Source organism: Polypterus senegalus, chromosome 4 (genome assembly GCF_016835505.1).
Source record: "Polypterus senegalus isolate Bchr_013 chromosome 4, ASM1683550v1, whole genome shotgun sequence".
In the NCBI taxonomy this organism is placed as follows: domain Eukaryota; kingdom Metazoa; phylum Chordata; class Cladistia; order Polypteriformes; family Polypteridae; genus Polypterus; species Polypterus senegalus.
The window spans coordinates 208,324,733-208,344,444 of NC_053157.1; positions in this window are offsets into that span (position 1 = coordinate 208,324,733).

Below are 19,712 nucleotides of genomic sequence, written 5' to 3' on the forward strand. Positions count from 1 at the left end.
GAGGTGTAAATTAGACCCTGGATGAGTTCCTATTTTTCTAGTCTGGAAAAGGAGTGATAACTTCTTCAATTCATTTGCTAACTAGTGTAGACTGTGATGTTTATATTAAAATATATCAGTTTACAGGTTTCTTGTCCCTCATATGTCTTTAATATTTTTTGAGCTTTGAACCTATTCTTTGCCTAGGTGGATACAGATGTTCATTTTGTTTAGAGACAGATGAAGATAGACACATTTGTTAAAACAGCCTCATGATATAAGTACCAGCACACTAAGTGCCCTGATTCTCCTTTCTGCATTTACCAAATTCTAATAGTACATTTTTAAAGTATATGAGGTGAAAATGCAGTCCAGCTAGTGCCACCACTTGTTAGCAGTGGGGGACACTATTGTACAGCTGCATGTTTTTGCAAGACCTTGAATCAAATATATTAAAACAATAGACTCCCATCCAGTTGTTAGGAAGTCCTCCAGGCAAAAGAGGGAGCTACGGGTCACTTAAGACTGTGTGTGGGCTCTTTGTCTGATGAATGATTACAGGCCTATTGTGCTGACCCCTGTAATAATGAAGTACTTTGAGTGCAAGTTCCTTCAGCATCTCTGATCTTTCATGTATTCTCTCCTTGTTCCAGTACAGTTGGCTTGCCATGTCAACAGGTCAGTTTAGGACTCGTTTGTACTTAACGCTCAGAACGCGTACACGCCCGCATCATGGCTGCCACGCATTTATTTGATGCGTCCTCTGAGCAGGTCCTCAGAAATTAACGCGACCCGTGCGCAAGTTGCAGTACCAGCAAAAAGTCGGGGAATGTGACGTCAGAGTCTCTGTTTACTATCTATCTGTGACAGAAAGCCGCTTTGCGGATCCTACAAGATCGGTGTACGAGCTTCAATATTTGATGAATGGTTCGATGTGGTGAAGCAAAATGCCGACATACAGATGCATTCGTGGAGCTTTTATATTCAAGCATCGCATATTCCCGGTCATAATGACACGATGCATTTTAAAAGTCTCACATACCATGTTTTGTGCCATCTTTTTTTTTTATTTTGTAACTTCACAACAGCAACATAATGCATAGCACTGTATTTGAGCCACAGAGAAAAAAAATTAAGGTCATGGTGAAAATGTGTATTTTGTGATTAAAGTGGAAATTTCGGCTCGAAATGTCCGCTTTAACCTCGTAGTTTACTTTATCATTAAAGCAGACCATCGTAAACATCATCCCAGTTTTTAATCGCTAAGGCAAGCAGCAATAGGTCACTACACAGAACACATTAAATTTGTGATATTCCAACTCTCTGCACATTTAGAATCTTTAGATTTATACTTGATATCACCTTTATGATGAAATGTATTAAAGTGTGTATGTTACATTTTACAGATAAATCGTTAATTTCGTTTAAATAATGAATACTGTTAATAGTTACACACATGGGATGACACGGTGGCGGAGCGGTAGCACTGCTGTCTCACAGGGAATCATGTCACTGGTATCCCGTGCTTGGATTCCACACTGTGTTCCAGTTTCCTGGATATGCAGATTTGGGGATTTGGTGCCGCTAAAATGACTCCAGTGTATGTGTGTGCTTGTATTCACCTTGCAATCAGCTGAGACCTCGTCCAGGGATTGTTTCTCACTCATGCCCAATGCTTGCTGGAATGGACACAATCCTGGATTGATGGATTTAATCAATAAACATCATTTTCAGAGATATTGCGGTAAGGTGTCATCAGAATTTAATGGCTGTTCTAGGCAATTCACAACACTGAGAAACCGAACATGTTCTCACCGTGATAATATCTCGTACTGCCACCTGGTGGATTCCTCCAGATTTATGTAAAGTACGCGCACAAGTATAAGCACTACAACGCTTGTGTAGCAGGAGCGTCCGCTACAGTATGTGTCACATCGCGTGAAGTATAAACCCGGCCTTAGGATGCAGTAAACATGGCCTCCTGCTACATCTGACAGCATTTAGACTCTTTAGCTACTTATGCCAGGATCTTATTAGTGGATTTCAGTTTTGTATTTAACATAATCATACCAGAGTTTGTCCATAGCAACCTTCTAGGTATGAATGTGGATAGCAAAAGGGCTAGAAAGAGGTTAATTCATGCCAGCCCAGGAGGTGGCAGAGTGCAATGATCCTGTCTTTCTTTCTTCTGTAGACCAACCATGGGAAATTCTGCCTGGGCCCGATGACACCACTTCTGGTTCTGGGGCCACTGATGTCACTTCCTCCATCTGGCTTTTACAATGCCATTTTGTTTGTCACACATCAGTTCTGTTCTGGACACAACTCTCTAATGATATATTGTTGCTTTTTTCTTTGACTTCCAACCTAATCTACAAGTATACGGGGTGGCCACCCCAAACCTCTTGGCAAATCTGAATCTGTGACTTTCTAAGTAACAGATGTCTGACAGTGAAGATGGGCAAATATATGTTCTGCCCCCTATCCTTTATTCTCTGAACAACAATAACTGCACCACCAGTGACCCATCTGTTTAATTGCTGACACCAACCTGTGTACCTGATCAGAGATGAGGAGTTGTCATATAGGGTGGGGGTCAGCTGGAGTTTAGGAAACACTCCTCATCACCTGGTTACATCAAAAAGTTTAACCTGTCTCAATCATTGCTAATAAAGTTTTATAGAGCTGTCATTGAAAGCATCCTCACTTCGTCCATACAAGTCTGGTATAGCATTTCATTAGCTCACTCGAAACATAAACTGCAGTGTGTCATTCAGAAACCAGAAAAGATTGTAGGCCTGAAGGTGGACTCCTCTAGGGTTTTGTGTACATTATGAGCTAGAAAGCATGTTGGATATATAATTAAAGATTACACTAATACAGGCAACCGTCTCTTACACTCATTACCATGAAGGAAGCATTAAAGTTCACTAAAGGCAAGAACTACTAGACACATAAACAGTGCAGTCACTGTGGTGAAACACAGTCTCTGATTCAATTTTGCTTTTTCTTTATTTCAAAACTCCTCCATCCAATCTAATTTATACTTATTTAATGAGGCAGAAGCAATGTGGACAAAGGCGGACTGTGAGATGCAGCGCGTGTTGAGGAACTCTTGGCCCTTGAGAACCAGATCCAGCAACTTTTAGCCAGACAAACACAACTGAGGAAACTGAAGGCTTGGCTGGTATTAGATCATCACAAGTCACCTTCATTCAGCAACTTCAACCCCACACAGTGGAGTCAAGTGAGTTTTTTCCCCCTCGCCTATCTGAAGCGACAACAACAACGAAGGAATTGGACTGTTTCAGCTATGCAGGTGGGGGTTCAACTTTAGATCAATTCCATTGGCTCAGGCAACCATCGCCATCCAGAACTACTATGACCCTCTCTGCTCTCCAACCGTGCCAGCAGTCTCTAGTGATGTATTTGTTATTGGGGATTCAATTGTTCGCAACCTCAGTATTTCTTGCCCAAAAAAGAATTCTTTTGTTTCTTGCTTTCCCAGTGCTTGTGTATAAGATATTACGAGAACAGCACAAGCAGTCTTTGAGAAGCATAAGGACAGGGCTGTTGGGACCATCTTAATACATGCCAAAGTAAACAACATACAATATCAAGAGTCGGAGGTTCTAAAAATGGATTTCACAGTGTCCATTTAAGCCACAAGTGGATCCTGGAGGCAAGAATCCTCATTTCAAGTCCTCTCCCTCTAGCTAAAAGGTCTGATGAATACTATTGTTGTCTGCTGTCATTAATCAACTGGCTGAGAGGCTTCTTTAAGGGACAAAACTTTGGGCTTGTGGATAACTGGGATCTCTTCTGGGAGAGACCACTTTTCTTCAGGTCAGACAGTCTGTATCCAAACAGACTCGGCACCCGGGTCCTCTCCAAAAATGTCTTGAAGGTAGTCTGTCTTTCCTGACTACATAATTCTAATTCTAATTCTTTCCAAATTGCCTTACTAATTCTGTAGTGAGTTCATCTTTAGATCTGCACTGTATTAACACTATAATGATGAAGTAAAAAGCCTAGATAAAGTGGTAAAAATGCAAATAATTACCATTTCATCCCTAGATATGCACTGTATTAGATCTATAACTACAGATTATAAAAAAAAATCCACAGAAAGTGCATTAACATGAATAACTTAATTACCATTTCAATCTGTTGTAACACTCAGACTCTCCTCTGCTCTTCCGAGACCTAAAATACTGTATGGCCTTACTAAATGCTAAAGAGAATAAACCAGCAAGACTTTTTACATTAATGACCTTATTAGTGATAGGAAAATTTACTTTCTTACATTAAGTGAAATGTGGCTTAGCTCTGATGGTGCCACAGTTGAAACTACACCTCAGTATTACAGCTTTACTTAAGGCTAAAAAGGCGGTAGTTTAGCGAGTATTTAAACAAGCCCTTTAAACTGTAAAGATGTCAACTTTGGCATGTTTGCATCTTTTGAGTATTTTGCCATTGTTATTCAAGTTGTGTGTCAGTCATTTGTATTGTCCATTTATACACCTCCTAAATATAATGTGTCCTTCATTTAGGAATTCTAAGACTTAGTATCTATGATAATAACTAACTTGGACTGGTTCCTAATTATTGGTGATTTTAACTTTCATGTCGAGGGTGATCCAAAAGCAAAGGATTTCATGAACGTCCTACACTCATTTAATCTCAGCCACCACATCAACCAGTCCACACCTAAGGGAGGACACACACTGGATTTAGTCATTGCAAAATGATCAAAAGTTGACATGAGGCAGGTTGTGGATTTCGGTAAATCAGACTATTTTTTCATATTATTTAATTTAGAAATACTGCTAACAACAAATGATGAAAAGTGTACTGTTAAAAAAAACATTACTTTGATACATCTGTAGCTTCAAAGTTTGCTAATATTCTAAACAATCAGTCCATTTGTAGTGATTATCTCAACAATGCTAACAATCTTTATAGCAAGGTGGAAAATTTTTATTCAAAGGTAAGCACTGCAGCTGACATAGCCGCCCCTTAAAAGACAGTTAAGAAATCCTCCAGCACTGTTATACTCTGGAAAACGCAAGAGTGTCTGATTTAAAGAGAACATGTCAGAGACCTGAGTGTAAATGGAGAAAAACTAAATTGATAGTCCATTATGAAATATTGAAGGCTAAAATAACCAAAGTTAACAATCTAGTTCGCCTTGAGAGGCAGTCCTATTTGTATATTATTATAAATGATAATGCTGGTAATCCAAGAGTTTTATTCTTAACTATTGATCATCTTCTAAACCCAGCTCACTTAATGAAATGCCTTCTAAAAACTACTAGCAAACCATGTGAGGCTTTAACTATATTTTTTAAACACAAATTAATGACATTAGAGTCTAATTAAGCAAAATAGATAGATAGATAGATAGATAGATAGATAGATAGATAGATAGATAGATAGATAGATAGATAGATAGATAGATAGATAGATAGATAGATACTTTATTAATCCCAAGGGAAAATTCACATAATCTAGCTGCAGCATACTGATACAAAAAAAACAATATTAAATTAAAGAGCAATAAAAATGCAGGTAAAAATAGACAATAACTCTGTATATTGTTAACATTTACCCCCTAGGGTGGAATTGAAGAGTCGCATAGTGTGGGAGAGGAACGATCTCCTCAGTCTGTCAGTGGCACAGGACAGTGACAACAGTCTGTCGCTGAAGCTGCTCTTCTGCCTGGAGATGATCCTGTTCAGTGGATGCAATGGATTCTCCATGATTGACAGGAGCCTGCTCCGCGCCCGTTGCTCTGCCATGGATGTTAAACTGTCCAGCTTCATTCCTACAATAGAGCCTGCCTTCCTCACCAGTTTGTCCAGGCGTGAGGCGTCCTTCTTCTTTATGCTGTCTCCCCAGGACACCACCGCGTAGAAGAGGGCACTTGCCACAACCATCTGAATGAACATCTGCAGCATCTTATTGCAGATGTTGAAGGACAGTTAAATGATTACTTGAATAAACATTCTATTCTTGATAAGTTTCAGTCAGGTTTTGGAACAAATCGTAGTCCATAAACTGCACTGGTTAAATCAGTAAATGACTTGAAGATTAATCTGGACATAGGCTGTATATCTGTTCTTGTTCTCTTAGTCTTGAGTGCAGCATTTGACACTATTGATCACAGTATTCTTATAAATCGCTTTAGTCAATGGGTGGGCCTCTCCGGCAACGTCTTAAATTGGTTTCAGTCTTACTCAACAGGAAGAAAATTCTTTGTTAGTTTGTGGTGATTACATTTCGGAGACTCATAATATTTTATATGGTGTACCACAAAGATCTATTTTGGGTCCACTGCTCTTTTTGATCTATATGCTTTAATTTTGGCACATATTCTCAAAGCACAAGGTGAGCTACCACAGCTATGCAGTTGACACACAGCTGTAGTTATTTTTCTTAACTTTTATTGAATTTATTTAAAGCATGTAACATTCCATACAACCAAGTCAAACTTAACAAAACTATAGTTGTATTTATCGATAGCTCCTGATGACCCTGACGCTCTTGGCTCCCTCATACTGTGTCTTACTTGTATTTCTGAATGGATGAGCAGTAACTTTCTCAAACTAAATAGGAAAGAAGAAAACAGAAAATTTTAGTTATTGGCAAAAATGGACATAGTGAAGGTATTAGAAATAAACATGATCCCTTAGCTGCAGTAGGCTGGCGCCCTGCCCGGGATTTGTTCCTGCCCTGTGCTGGCTGGGATTGGCTCCAGCATACCCCTGTGACCCTGTGTTAGGATATAGCGGTTTGGATAATGACTGACTGGCTGACTGATCCCTTAGGCTTAAATGTCAAGTTGGAGGTAAAGAATTTAGGGGTAACTATTGACTCTGACCTAAACTTTAAATCTCATATTAATCAGAGTTCTAGGACTGCGTTTTTTCACTTAAGCAATATAGCTAAAATTAGACCTCTAATAACTTTACAGTTAGTCGACTAGATTATTGCAATGCACTCCTTACTGGACTACCTAAGAAAGACATCAATCGGTTATAGTTAGAACAAAATGCAGCACCAAGAATCTTAACTAGAAAAAGAAAATCTGAGCACATTTCACCAGTTATAGCATTGTCACATTGGTTATCTGTGTCATGTAGAATTGACTTTAAAATACTACTAATGGTTTACCAAGGCTTAAATAATCTTGATCCATCCTATTTGTGGAATGTCTGTCCTCTTATACTGCAAGTCATAACCTCAGATCTTCAAATGAAGGTCTGCTTATAATTCCAAGAGATAAACTTAGTGGTGAGACGGCCTTTTGCTGTTATGCATCCAAAATCTGGAATACTTTACCACTATAAATTTGCCAGGCTAATACTGTGAAACAATTTTTAAAAACGTACTACTCTGTACTATTTTCTTCTGTCTTTTCCGGTGGTTTTGTGGTGGCAATCTGTGCCGCTGCCACCACTTTATCATGGTACCATCCTGCACCCTGCGGTTATGGATTGAATGGCAGGTGTCCCAGATGTCCACATGACCATCATCATCAAATTCTTCCATGTGAAGCCTAAAAACTACAAGGACTGATTTAGAATATCCATGTTAGGTAGGATGCCCAGTGGGATCTGCATGGTCTTTTGGCCTTGGAACTCTTGCAGATTTTGTTATTTTCTCAAACCTAACTGGAGTCTTTTTTTCTGTCATCTGGCCATCCAACCTTACCATTTTCAATTGTTGAGGAATGGTTTGAGGAATGAAGCAAAGAGATCAAGGTGTTGACTTGATCTCTTGACATCCAAATTTGCCAGATCTAAATCTGATCAAGAATCTGTAGGATGTGCAGAAAAAAACAAGTCTGATCAAAGAAAGTCCTACTTCACAACTTTCAGATCTAAAGAATCTGCTGCTAGCATCTTGGTTTTAGATACTAGAAGACAGAAGAGCTTTTGTGGAGTCCATGCCTTGATGGGTCAGATTTGTTTGGGTGGCACAAGGGGCACCTACATAATATAAGGCTGGTGGTTTTAATGTGTTGGCTGATCTGTGTATATTAGAGTTTTGTGCAATCTGTTTTTCAGTACTACTGTATACAATGCTGTGATGGTGTAAGGTATTGTATATTGTGTTGTTTAATTCTTTGTACCTTGTTATACTGTACGTATGGATGAAACAACACAAGACATTCATAGCAAGTATGTTGCCAGACATATTAGTCATTATCTTCTGGGTTGTAGAATTTGTTCAATGATATTTTGACTGTATCTTCATTTAATGATTTGCCAGTGGCAACATATAGTTAAGATTCACGGTTAAGACCATTGCTTGTTTTATGGCTTACATTTCTTTCCTGATCCTTATATTCAAAATATCTCTGCTTTTTTCCCTCTCAAACCATTATACATTCATTCATTCATTCAATCAATCATGCCGTTTTTCCTGTGATAACCTATGAAGAATGCTTTTTTCAGGTCTAGGCTCCATCTTCCTTTTGTCTGCAGTTTGCTCTTCGTTCAATCAAATTTGCCGTAGTGTTTATCGTGCTAAAGTCACAAGATGACGGGGAGAGATGAAGAAAAAAAGATGGATTACTAGGGTGTGGACACTGGCTTTATGCCCTATGGCAAATACCCATCAGCAGAATTCTCTATTGTGTTTATTGTCTAATGTTTAGTGATTTTAACCTTTGACTTATTTTTTGGATTCCGTTTCTGTTTAGTTCTTTGGACACTATTTTGTGCTTTGCCATGTTGTGCTTTTTAACCACTGTGTGGTTTAACCTTTCTTTTTGGACTTCAGACTTTAAAAGATACCATATATTTTTTTTACCAGATTTGGATATGACACTAATGTCCTCTCCTGCTTTTCCAGCATATTCATTTATTTAATAAATAAATCAAGTTCATTATTGAGTTTGGTACTTTTTTTCATGTTTTGGACTTCTTGACAAAGCATTGCAATGCTCTTTTTGACTTGATGACTAGTAAAATAAATATTTAATTAAATTAGTAATTCAAAAATTATGCAATCAAATAAACAAATAATATTCATTATCAAACTAAAAGCAGCCTAATAGAAAAATGAAATAAACCAAGAAACAGAATATTTCAGTAAATAAGAAAATAACTACAGTAAAAACATCTATTCAGTACAGAAACAAATGCAAGAAGAAAGAAAAACATTTTAACAAAAATATTCAAAGAGATACTCAATCTTTTAAGTAAAAGTTGACAAAGAGGGACAGAAGAACACAAGCTAAAGCCACGGCAAAGAGTTAGTGATAGGCTGGTGTCTTAAATAACCCTGTCAGATAACTGCACCACTAATCACCAGAGTATCTAAGATTCAAATTAGCTTTATGTACCCACCTCTGTACACACAAAATACAATTGAATTCAAGGGACCAATAAAAACCGTAAAAGGTAAGGGATTGGGGAGAAATGAAAAACTAAAAAAGAAAATGCAAATAATAGTAAGTCACTACTGTACCTCTAACATTCATCCTTTTTGGGCAGACCAGATAAATCATTTGTTCTGTTCCCTACAATGTCTGACAGGAGCATCCTAACTGCACACCGAAATTGCAATAACTGACTCCATTCTCTCTACATTAGCAGCAGTTCAAGTATATTAATGGTAATTAATAGAAAGTGAACTCTGCATTTCAGCCACTTGTGATCCAGATATTATTCTTGTACAGTGGAACTTCAGGTCATGAACGTCTTGTACCACGTACAAATCGGGTTATGACCAAAAAGTTCACCAAACTTTTGCATCTGTTCACGACCACACACTCGGCTGATGAACAAGCCTTCCGGTTCGTACACGCCGATGATTTCCGCACGTGTTCAGTCTCTCCCTGTGCATTCACTATGAACTCTTTGTGCTCTATTTCGTTTCCCTTCCGGTTCGTACTCGCCGGTGATTTACACATGTGTTCAGTCTCTCCCTGTACAGTACATTGTTCTCGGTCAGACGTGCATTGTGTAGAGGGACTTTGTGGTATAGCGGGTCCACAGCTCACATCAAGAGGCCAGTTTTGAATAAATATTCGCCGCGCTACAGCTGCCACGTCCTCTTCATAAATAGAAGTGTGAGGCGGCTAAAGGGAGGAAAAAAAGAAAGACGGAGGTTGCAGAGTGAGGAAGTAAGCAGGAAGAAATGTGGAAAGAAATGGTGCGAGCAAGTGAGCGAGTGTGTGCTCTCAGGCAGGCAGCTGGACAGTGAGCTGTGCATGTTTAATTATTCTATCCTTCACGCCAGTCCCAGTGAAGCATATAGTGAGAGGCAGGAACAACCTTTAATTATTAACAATATAGATTTTGTAAATGAAGTTAAAGTTTTATCTGTATAATATAATAAACATATTTTGCTGCATTTCATCTTAAAAATGACATCGTCATCATATGTAAATACGCGTTTTATAAAGTGGCTCAGGTTGTGCGATATTATAACTGTAGTGCAAGTTTACAGTGAGGTAATTCTGCTTATAAGTACAGATAATTCTACAAGGAACACTTGATTGAGTGCGTTTAGAGCTCTTGGGATGAAACTCTTTCTGAACCGCGAGGTCCGTACGGGAAAGGTTTAAAGCGTTTGCCGTGTGAGAAACAGTTCAAATATGAAGCATGGCTGAGGCAGCATGTGCTTGATTCTGTATACTGATAATTATCTTTCCAATCAGCTGCTCCTAGTGGTGCAGTGAGAGAAATATGGAAAAAGATGATCCACTGAGGCAACCCCTAATGGGAGCAGCTGAAAGAAGAAAAAGAAGATGCAGTGAGAGTAGCAACGCTAAAGCAACTGTGGTATTTGGAATAGTTTGACCATTCTGTGGACCATTATATTGTTACTGGTTAATTACAATCAGATGCATTAAACTAATAAACAATATGTGGTTAATTTCAGTGCATTTATAAAGCCACGTTGGAAAAAGAAAGGATAACCACACAGGAACAGTAGCACTGCTTTGACGCTGGGTGCCGCCAGTCTGCAAAACCGAGCAAAGAACTTGCGTACGACAGGGTATGAGGTACCGTGGAAATGTGCGTGGCTTTACACCAAGTTTAGGTTTTATACATCATGATTTGAATGTGAAAACGTTGTTATGCAACATTTCTGTGCGTACGCACTGTTTATACATGAGGCCCCTGGAGGGCTGCAATGGTTGGATGATTTCAATCTCAAAGTTTCTTAAGTTCAAATTGACTATTGCTGCTAAGTTAGATTGGGCATGTTTCTTGGCTTTTTGTCATCAGACTCTGAAGTCACAAACACTGTGATTTACTTCTCACAGAAAACCAAAACGGAGCTTGTTGTAATCATAGCTTTTAATGTACAAGAATCATATTAGACATATAAAGTGTTACATTCTTTGCAAATTAAATGCTATCTTGGGTCCTTGGGTCCATTTAACATTTTTAATTGTAAAATAAATAGAATGTCTGACATAATATAATAAGAGCCCATAACTAAATAATATATCCTGTAATTCAACAATAAAACAATGCAACCAAGAAACCACTTATTTTCCAAAACATGTATTCTAGTTCACGGTGATGGAGAAATGGTTTTTATCCCAGTAGCATATGGCACAAGAGAGCAGTCAGACCTGGATGAGATGTTAGTCAATGGTAGGAATCTTACATATGGTATACACACATACCCACTCATAATGGGCTCATTTAGAGACTGGTTTAAACAAAAATGAAATCTACTACAGCTATCCAGGAGTTTCACTGGGGACTATAGAACTACCCACAATTTCTTTTACTCTGCACTGGTATATGAATCCTGTTTTATATCATTACTCATGAATTGTGGAAACTTTTTGTGTTCACAATAGTTAAAAAGCAAAAATCCTGCAGTTGATTTGAAATTAATCAATGGCAAATAGTTCTCCATCTTCAATAACTTTTTCTGACTTAAAGTCATAATGGCTTAATTGGAATTAATACCGGGTGAATGGTAAGTTATGGTTTCAAACACTGCCACACACCAGGTCTCTTTCTATGAACGTATTTATGCAGGGGTTTCCCGCTGCGCTCTCTGATTTTTCTCTCACTTTTCCAAAGGTATGAAAATTAGGTTAAATGGTGACCTTAGATTGGTCACGCATGAGTGGGCCTTATGTTTAATTTGCATCCTGTACACGGTGGGTTTCTCCTGTGTGCCTAATGCTGTCAGAGGTTCTTTGATTCCTGGGAATTCTAAAATGGAGTAAGTGATTTTTAGAAATTTGCTATCTTTCCATGTAAGATCTCAGTGGTCTCCCCTTTACCCAGGAATGTACTTGACTACTCTTCTTTCCAAAGTTTTTAAAAAAGAAAATATTTAAACAGTCATATATTATCTTCTTCATATTCATAATTAGTGTAAAGAATCTATTGAATTTTAGATGGCAAAGTGATGTTGTTTCTAGCACATCTTCCTCACAGCCCAGGAATAACCTGGGATCATATAATAGTTCAGCTACTGCCTGTGTGGAATTTAAACAGTTTATTCATTTTGATAGTCTAAAGAAATTAAACCTTTTCCTGTTTATCTAGTCTTTTGGGGCAAGATGTTTATCTCAAATGAAAACACACATCTGGCGATAACAAATGTTTGTAGTGAATGGAAGTGAAATTTGCCACTGAAAATACTATTCCCCAGTTTCCTCCAGTCCATGCACTTTAAATGTTTGGGGCTGCAGTGACTACCATTTCTACTCCTGTATTACATAGATATGTAAAATAACTATGGAAAGAGACAGAGAAAGAGAAAAAGAAACTGAACAAAAGATTTAACACGGAGAGAAAATAGAAAAGGAAGATTGTTGTTATCAATTCAAGAAATTAGTATCTGAAGCTTAATAATTAATTTATATACTGTACCTTGCTGCTGTCATTTTGACATCACTCCAGAGAAGCATTGTGGAAGGGAATCAATCTATTTATTAATTCAAACAAAAAAAAATTAAACAATGTTACACACCCCTTGAGTTATTCCCTGTGGCATGGTTGGCCTAAAATGAGTCCCAAATTGTGGACGTAAGCATGAGTGCTGATTTTCAGATGTTTGCTGAACACAGGTTGCTAGTAGGGACCACTTATGAAAAACAGCAGAAATGTTTCTTGAGAGACTGCTGATCTTAAAAGGAAAGAAAAAATCTGGGCTCTAAATATAAAATATCAACAATATAGCTTAGATAAAAATTGAAAGCTAGCCAATAATAACATATGCTTGGGACAGTGTACTATTTAAAAAAAGTGATTAATTGACTTGGTGCTCTCAGTTAATGCCTTCAAAGCGTATGTTCAGATTGTTTCAATGGTGCTCTTACTGTTGCCAGTTTGCATTAGACTCTTTATCTGATTCAGAACTGGCTTTTTTAACCCTTTCTAAGATATACTGTATATTAAATCACTAGAAAATGCAAACTTAGGGAATTAAAGCATTTGGAGGCTGTGCATAGCATTATGTTTGTTCAGTGCAGCAACCCAAAAGGGATGAAAATATAATTGTAGTTTAGGTGTTCAGGGATTCCTAATTAAAGCATTGCCAATCTTTTTCTAAAATGTCTAGTGCATGCCTTCCAGACTGTTACCCAGCCATCTAGTAACTTACCTACAGTCACTGTTGCCTCCAGTTTAAAAGAAAAACAATATCTGAAATTTAGAGTAAATAAAAACTAAAGAAATTATTCTTGTTGATAAAACCCTAGCACTATGGTTCTGAAGTATTTTGTTGCGCCTAAAATATCAGTCATGACACACCAATATTGTTTAAAAACAAATACAAGAAATTAGAATATGGCTTTGAAAGGTGAGTGCTAACCAGGTAGAAGTCAACTGAATGGAAGAACCTTTGTGAAATGAGCAGGCCATAACACAAAGGTGGGAACTACCAAAGTCAAAACTTGAAGTACCTAATTTTTAATGTGTGCTTTAAAAACTCAAATAATTCTCCAACACTCAACATGGCCTCAAACTCAAGAAGCAGGATTATGGCCTGTACAGGCCAAAATGAAGCCAGGGCTTAAAAAGGAGTTAGGGAACCATAAAATCTGGCTAAAAATGACAAAACAAAAGAAAAATGGGAGGTCAACAGGAGCAAAAAGAATGAGTGGTGCAGAAAAAGGTTTGCGTGAAAGTCAAATTAAAATTTATGGTATAGCTTTGGGTTGTTCCACTGGCTCAGGTTTATTTCGTGTTTGTTTAGGTTTTTTGTGAATAATCTTGTTTATTATAGGCAGGCAGTTACAAATGCAAGGTACTGTATGATAGATAGATGGATGTTTCTTTATTTTTCCAAAATGGAAATTAAGTATTTTACAAAAGCTGAAGAAAAGTTATAACAAATAAACAACAACACCCCGCCAAACACACACAATTACAAAAAAGAAGAAAACTCTGACTTTGTTAATGATAATAGAACACAGTCACAGTGAAGCCTTATAAAAGCATATTGCCATAAGTGTGAAGTAGTGTTTCTTGACATATTTCTTTTGTCTAAAAGTCCATTTGTGTCATAGAGAAGATGTGCAGCATTGTCTGTAATGGCCTTCCATTTTGCCTTCATTCTCTCCTCCACTACTATCTCCAGGGGCTCAAGAGTGTTTTCCATAACTAAGTTTATTCTTTTATTTAGTTTGTTGATTAAGTTGCTCTACCTTGATGTGATGTTACTGGCCCAGCAGACTATAGCTTAGAAAATAACATAATGGCTGTTTCAAATTTATAGAATACGCCATCCATTATCTTAACTTTCTTTTCCAGAGCTGGGTCACAGGAACATTGTAGCCTGTCCCAGCAACTTTCTGGTTCAAGGCAGTGTGACAGATAGGGGGCGCTGTCATTCCCTTCAACCCTCAGATCAGACGCCAGACACCAGGTAAAAGTCCAAATATTGAATTTATTAAAGCAATACAATGCACAAAGCACCCTCCACTCCACTGTATTCATAAACCAATAAACAAATCACAGTACTACAATAATTAATCCTCCTACTCTCAGACGCGTTGTCCCTCTGCCCCTCGACTCAGCTCGCCCGTCTGGGATCTCACACAGTCTCTTATAGTCCTTGACCCGGAAGTGCTTCTGAACCCTCAGTCCATGTGACTTCCTAGCACTTCCGAGCCAGATTAAAACTCTTCTTTTTCATCCCAGAAGTATGTCATTTCCTCTGTTGCTGTGACTAAGACGTGCGTCCATAAGTGCGTTATAAGTAAAATAAAAGTCTCTGGGCCTCCCTGCAGTGTCCCCTGGCGGCCCTGACATTATCCAGCAGGGCTGTACAAAAAAACTCCAATGTCCATGATGCCCTGTTGTAATTCAGGGCACCTCCACGCTGCAGGGAGGGCTCCATCTCTCGGCCTGGGGGTATTGGCTGGGGTGAATGGCCCGGCCATATCCCACAGCAGGAATATCATCTGCACCCTGCCAGTCCATTTCAGGGTGAGCACACACAGACTCTCCCATACCTACACAAATTACCATTGCTAATTTACCTAGCTGGCATGTCTATGGGCTGCGGGAGGAAATCGGAGTCCTATAAGAAAACCTCCACATGGAGAGCACCTGGTTCCCATGCCACATGTGATAGAATATTGCGTCATTAATTCTGTTTTTTTGTTTTGATTTTATATTATTTTAATCATATTTTTGTAATTGTTTCATTTTCTTTGGTTTAATGTTTCTGTGCAGTGCTGTTTGTTTTGTGTTACCTAAGGAGGTAGGGCCACCTAATTATGTCACTAGGGTTTTTGCTCCAGCAGTATTTGAAATGACGCTTTAGAATGTTTCAACAGATTCAGCCTAGTTAGTGTTTGTGATTTGTTTTGACTCTTACATTGTTTTTGTTCTTGTTGGTTTCTCTGGCTTTTCACCTCTGTGATTTACAGTATATAAAGGCACCGTCTTTTGATTTTATTTTGGATGTTATTGCTTTGGGTTACCTAAGTTAGGCTCCTTTTTCTTATAACTTGTTTTCTTGTTCTGTTTTTGATTGAATCTTTAAATATAATGGACTTTGTTTTATGTTGTATGAGAGGTTTCAAGATTTCCATCTTCTTCGGTTTGTGAACATTTTTGAACTATCATTATTTAAAAGCCTAAGGCACATTGGCGGGCCTGTGGAGGCCAAGATGCCTCACTTTTGAGTTTGTGACCAGACTGTCTGGTTTAAGCCCAATGCACTGGGTCCAGAGCTGCATTTAGAGCTAGTCTGGCCTTTTGGGTTTTTGGAGGCCTGTCCCCCTTCTTGTGCTTCGGGTGAATGGATTTCAGAACATTAGCAATCCACAAATCACAATCCAAAAACTATAGTACTTACAATATTTGAAAGAAGAAAAATCTAAAATCAGAAGACAACAGAAAAATATATGCATAAGCCAGCAACCCTAAGAATATCACAGGCTTATATAGGCCTAAATGCAATCCCATACTAAAGTATTAGTGGTCCCTGCCCCCTTAAGCTTAATATAAAGAGAATGAGGTACAAACAAACAAAAGAAAAAACACATACATAACACAGTAAATTAAGATAATACATAAAGAAATCAATTCAGAAAAGCAATACAATACAAACATAGAAAACAAACTGAATTTTGCAAAAATATATTTACAAAACAATAAAAAGGATACAATACATAAAAATAAAAGACACATGGGCACATAAGGAACTTTTGGCTCTAGCATAACATAGCCCTGTCCTTGAGGCATTGCTTTGAGACATGCTAATAAATCTTATAAAATCCAAAATAGTTTATATCCTGGCATGTCAATCAATCAATCAACATTTATTTATATAGCACATTTTCATACAAAAAAAGGTAGCTCAAAGTGCTTTACAAAATGAATAGAGAAATAGAAGACACAATAAAAAATAAACATAAGCCAACATTAATTAACATAGAATAAGTAAGGTCCGATGGCCAGGGTGGACAGAAAAAACAAAACAAAAAAAACTCCAAAAGCTGGAGAAAAAATAAAATCTGTAGGGGTTCCAGACCACGAGACCGCCCAGTCCCCTCTGGCCATTCTACCTAACATAAGTCAAACAGTCCTCTTTGTATTTAGGGTTTTCATGGAAGGACCTGATGATGATGGTCACGTAGACTTCTGGCTTTCAGTCCAGCAATGTTGGTGCATCATGATGCTTTGAGTAGGTGGTGGTGGCGCAGGCCGCCATCACAAAGAAACCGGAAAAAGAAACAGAAGAGAGAGTTGGGGTCAGTATGGATTTTGGAGCCACTGTGAATAATTATTATGAAGAATTGAACATACAGAGTATCAGTATTAAGTTAAAGTGAAGTTATAAAAAGGCCATGTTAAAGTAATGTGTTTTCAGCAGTGTTTTAAAGTGCTCCACTGTATTTGCCTGGCGAATTCCTATTGGCAGGCTATTCCAGATTTTAGGTGCATAACAGCAGAAGGCCGCCTCACCACTTCTTTTAAGTTTAGCTTTTGGAATTATAAGGAGACACTCATTTGAAGATCTGAGGTTATGATTTGGAATATAACGCGTCAGGCATTCCGATATATAAGATGGAGCGAGATTATTTAAGGCTTTATAAACCATAAGCAGTATTTTAAAGTCAATCCTGAATGACACAGGCAACCAGTGTAGTGACATTAAAACTGGAGAAATGTGTTCAGATTTTCTTTTCCCAGTTAGGATTCTAGCAGCTGCATTCTGCACTCGTTGCAAACGATTTATGTCTTTTTGGGTAGTCCTGAGAGGAGTGCGTTACAGTAATCTAGTCGACTAAAAACAAATGCGTGAACTAATTTCTCAGCATCTTTCAGTGATATAAGAGGTCTAACTTTTGCTTCTGTTTCTTAAGTGAAAAAATGCTGTCCTAGTGATCTGATTAATATGCGATTTAAAATTCAGATTACAGTCAACAATTACCCCTAAGCTTTTTACCTCCGTCTTGACTTTTAATCCTAATGTATCCAGTTTATTTATAATAGCCTCATTGTATCCATTATTGCCAATCACTAAGATTTCAGTTTTCTCTTTATTTAACTTGAGAAAGTTACTATTCATCCATTCAGAAATACCAGTAAGACATTGTGTTAGTGAATCAAGAGAATCGGGGTCATCAGGTGCTGATAAGTACAGCTGTGTGTCATCAGCATAGCTGTGGTAGCTCACGTTGTGCCCTGAGATAATCTGACCTAACGGAAGCATGTAGATTGAGAAGAGCAGCGGACCCAGGATAGAGCCTTGTGGAACACCATATCGGATATCATGTGTCTTTGAGTTGTAATTACCACAACTAACAAAGAATTTTCTTCCTGTCAGGTAGGATTCAAACCAATTTAAGGCACTGCCAGAGAGGCTCACCCATTGACTAAGGCGATTTCTAAGAATGTTGTGATCAATGGTGTCAAATGCAGCACTCAGATCTAAGAGGATGAGAACAGATAAATGGCCTCTGTCTGCATTCACTCGCAAATCATTTACTTCTTTAACGATGCAGTTTCTGTGCTGTGATTTGTTCTAAAACCCGACTGAAATTTATCAAGAATAGTATGTTTATTTAGGTGGTCATTTAACTGCATAATGACTGCCTTCTCCAGAACTTTACTTAAGAAAGGCAGGTTAGAGATGGGTCTAAAATTTTCAAGAGCCGAGGGGTCAAGATTATTTTTCTTAAGTAGGGGTTTAACTACAGCAGGGTCTTGGATCTGCGAAACACCCTGTGACCCGACTCCCAGAACTTCAACTGGTGGCTCAAAGTGTCTCTACATCCCCAAGCTCTTCTTAAAGATAGCTATTTTATGAACGGCACAGGTAATCTTGTGGCTGCTTGCCTGTATTACAATTCCCTTTTCCAAGGGAAAACACAAGGATTGTGACAGGTGTCTACAAACTATCAACCTGCTACATCATTACTGTGGGACTTTTAGACATGATAGACACATTGAGTCCATTTCCTTATAGCTTCCCTTTGTTCTGGACACGTTTACCTTTCTTACCTTGACACAGCTGATGTCTTGTCAAATTATCTTGTCCGCACACACAATTTGGTGTTTTGTCATTTTTAGATTTTTGTTTTTTTTTAACTAGTCTATTTCTTTCTTTATTTGTCCTGCTTTTAACACCATATTCTGTCTCTGCTAGACTCAATAGGCTTTATCTTAATCACTTTTTTTCACAATGTTTGTGCTAGAGTCTATATTTAAGTCATTATTTGTCTCTAGCTTATGTGTGTTGTCAGAATTTTGTATTGCCCTTCAGTGTTTGGTTAGCATTAGACTTTGGTCTCTCTAACTGGTCATTTGGCCACATCTTGTGAACATTAGTACTTGTTGCTCTGCTGCTTCATCTTTAGTCTTTCATTCCCTTATCTTCTGTATTTGGTTAGCAATCCACACTGGATATTATGGTAAGTCAGCACTAGGGAGAGGATTTCTGGAAGGTCACTGATTCCTCAATCTCACCAATGGCAGGCTCTGATTTATATTACTGATCAGCATTTGACATTAGATTCTCTCTTTGGTCACTGTTGAACCACATCTTTTTTGTCTTTGATGGGTGGCTTAGATAGGAGTTTAATACATTTGTAAGACTGTGTAATATTTTTAAGAAAACAACAAGTTATTTGGTCCATCAAGCTTATAGCTTAGCTGTCCCAAACAAAGTGAGGATTAAGTATTAGATGCACAAGTACAGAGGCAAAGACATTAATAACATATATCCACCAGTGTAAATTAAGAGGATGCGCATTTAGAGAACACTTCTTTACCCAA